This window comes from Belonocnema kinseyi, chromosome 6 (genome assembly GCF_010883055.1).
Source record: "Belonocnema kinseyi isolate 2016_QV_RU_SX_M_011 chromosome 6, B_treatae_v1, whole genome shotgun sequence".
Taxonomy (NCBI): domain Eukaryota; kingdom Metazoa; phylum Arthropoda; class Insecta; order Hymenoptera; family Cynipidae; genus Belonocnema; species Belonocnema kinseyi.
In genome coordinates this window covers 77,893,936-77,897,817 of record NC_046662.1, presented here as the reverse complement: position 1 = coordinate 77,897,817, position 3,882 = coordinate 77,893,936, and positions in this window count along the sequence as shown.

The following is a 3,882-nucleotide window of genomic DNA, read 5'->3' as shown; positions in this document are numbered from 1 at the left end:
TCACTGAACGCGAAACTTTCGACCTCCTCCCTGAAAAACGGCACAAGGTTTTTTGAACTAAGTCGATACTTTTTCGAGGAAACGATTTACGAGCATTGTTTTAGGATCAAGTCAAATAGAAAACTCATTTGATGCAAACTTTCCTGTTTCAGAAAGCTGCAGACGCCTCGGAGATGCACTCACAAGTAAACCCATTTTAATTAAAGGTACACTATCAATTGCATTTGAAAACATTAAGAAAGCCTTCTAATCTAAGAACAATTTATTTCATTTGAAACATAATATAAAATATATTCCTATATTAAAGTGGTCGAAAAAGAGTCTTTTATTCTAAAATTACACACTAAACAATTTTTCCTTTCAGAGTAAAAATTTACACATGGGAAAATAAAGTAAAAGAATTCAATAACAGCTATTCTTTAATTAAAATTAACACTTTTTTCAAACCAAGGTTTAGGAGATCCCTAAATATTCCTTGAATTTCAGCCAAAAATCAGAGGTAATTTTAAAAGCGAAAGAAACAATTTGGAAAGAGGAACGAAAGTAAATAAAGCCTTTCTTGGACCACCCTAATTTATACATAACCAGCTATTCCGTTTGAGGGGAGAAGTAATATTTAATACAAATTTTTAAATAATAAGTTTTTGTTAAAAGTTTTCGAACACTTAAATTCAAGCTAAAATTAAATTTTTAAATCTAAGCACAATAAAATATTATTAGTTGGTTTTAAAAGTTATATAAATATAATTTTCCTTAAAATTCTTTCTAAAAATTCAAAAAGAGTTTCGAATATTTCAGATTTGTAAAAAAAGAATCTAGAGAATTTGAAAGAAAATTTTTGTTAATTTTACAGAATTTTAAAAAATACTAGAAAATATTTAAATCGGTTTAAAAGATATTGAGTCTTATTTTTAAATCTTTTTATATATTCGCTTAAAAATAATTCTTCGAAATAAAAAATCATTTAAAATTTTCTTAGAAATCTTAAAAAAAATTTTTCAAGCCCTTTTTTTGAAATCCTTTAAAATCTACATTCACCAAAAATTATAATCTTTACAGATTTCAAATTATTTTTGAATCTTTTCAAAATTTCCGAATATCTCTTAATGGCATGAAAATTTTGGAATTATTATAAACGAATCTTATAAAAAAATGCGCATTTTGAGCCATTTTTGAGAGTTTCAATCATTTTTGAATTCGTAACATGCTTTGTTTGGATTGCTAGTGATATTTTTGATAAACCATATTGCAATTTCTTGGCAAGTGTGATTGTTAGAAACGAATTTTATAAAATAGTGCGCACAGTTTAAAAAAATTTCAAGAGTTTCAGGTACTTTTTTAAATGCACTTTATTTGGCTTGACAACGTTATGTTAATGCAGTTAGGTATCATTAATGGAAAAAGGTCAAAATGATGTCAGTTTTTTGTTAACTAATAGTTCCTGAGCTTCCGGGTGATTCTTACGATGATGTAAGCTCAAGATCCTATGGATATTTGTCCTGCAATAACACCGACATACTAATATTGGCATGTTCAACAAAGCACATTTAAATAATAAGTACCATAAACTTTTCAAAAATTCCCAAACTGTACATTTGTTTATAAAATTTATTTACAACAATAGGAAACATTTATTTTGGTTTTCTAATGTTTGTATATTACTTGAAATTTAATTCAAAACAGAAAGCACTTAATAAATATCCAAAACCATTTAAAAATCACCTAACATTACTTATAGTAATGCTCTTGTTGATAAAATGTATTAATTTATAATAAGCTATCAAGTTAGTTACCACAATTTTTTATTTATAAATTACACAATAATATCAATCAGTTTAAGTTACGTAATTGCGTGTTCTTAAAGCCACAATATATTAAATTAAAAAAATTTTAACTTCATGCTTAAGTAAAGAAACTTCTCACGATTTACATCCTCTTTGATCATTTAGAAATATCTTTACTTGAGATCATTCATTTTGTAATTTCATCATTTTTTTATCAATTAAAAACAATGTGTAGCGTTATTTCCGACAAAGTTATTCTGTTTCAAAGTCATCAATAATTTTGAGTGTGACTCGCGCTAGCCGTATTGATGATTTCCTACAATATTGTGTATATTTTATATAAAATTCAAATAAAAAAACCATAAACTACATTTTACAAAGTAATTGATATAAAACATTAAACAAACTTACCATGGGTATGTGCAAATATTAGGTTTATCCATTCTCTCAATTTCGGACAGTCTCTCTTTCGTCGCACATTGTATGGCTATATTGATGGCAGTTTTTTTTCCTCTTATCGATTTTAGTACTGTTCATACCTTTTTTGTAAAAGATTGTGTTTCGCCCATTTCAGTATTTCTAAAGCTTCTATTTCCGCTATATCTTTAGTAACGTTTAGAAGATTTTGAATAGCGTCATTTAACTTCGGCCACTTAGTACTTTTGTCAACTTTTTCACATTGCACATACAAATCCTTATTCGTTATATCGAACAAAGTTTTTCAATTGATTGTTATTCCCGTTTTATAATCAAGCCATTCAGAGAATCCTTAGAAGTTGTAATAATATATTATATAAGGATAGACACGTTCTATAGTCTATTAAACTACAAAAAATTATTAATTAAATAACTTGGAAGATTTTTATAGAATTACGTAAATATTAGCTACAATTTCAAACTTTTAGTTCAGTTACATAATATTCTTTGTAAAAATTGCTTTTCACATCTTATACCAAGATATCGTTACAAAATTGTGAAGAGACCACTCTCGGGAAATATAAGCTATTTTCGAGGGAGTCTATGAATTATTTCTTTGCCTCGACTTTTCTCCTAAAACTTGTATGTAACATGAGTCCTTGCTGCTTTTTGCAACTCCATATGGTTGCTTGCGACAATTTCTTGTCCCAACTGAAAATCATCATTTTCTTCGAAAATGCAATTATTCATGTCAGAATTGAAAGATGGCAGTAAAAAACTGGATAACCAAAATTTTTCCGAAAATATATTTACTATACAAAAGGTTCCTAAAAAATCAAATATACGTTGCGTGAAAAGGATTTCTTTAGATTTTAATTTGTTGACATAACATTTTAAAAAATCATTTTAATTTAAATTTATTAAAAATGTAACGTAGTAATCACTTCATCATATGCCTTATTCAGCATTCCCATATCTGGGATGATAGTTTTTATTTTCGAAAAAAATTGAAAATTATTTTTTTAATGGCTACTTAAAGCTTATTTTTAAAACCTTGGAAATTCTAACCACGAAATTATTTGAGGGTTTACTCGAAATCAGCTCACTTTTTTAGATAAAACCTTTTTTTACTCAGAGTCAGAAGCTCAATCCAACGTAAAATTTTATTTTGTATAGGACTGAATATTATATTTTTTATTGTAATCCGAAGAGGAGCATGTCTCAATGTTCGGTGTTACTTTGAAATTGATAACTTTCATATCTATTTTTTTAGAAACTGGATACATTTTTATAATTAAACTTTTTTGCGCTCAATTCCGCAAAATTTTAGCCTGAAACTGGATTTTTATTTCATCTTTAAATTGTGATTACGATTTTGCACAATATCTTTTTTCTCTTCTAAAAATTCAGATTTTATTGGTTATCTAGTTCTGTACTGCCACTCTTCATTATAATTCTTCTCGAAAATTTCCTCTTCAAATTAAGAATTATAATTCTTTTCGAAATTTCCCTAAATCAACTAAAAAATATCGTTTTCTTGAAAAATAGACTGTTCCGAATCAAAATAAGAATTACTTTGGTTAATTCACTTTTCAAATCATAATTATATATTTTTTGGAAAATGCCTCGTTCGAGATATATAAAAAATGTCAAGTTATAAATGATTTGTGTATAAATAATA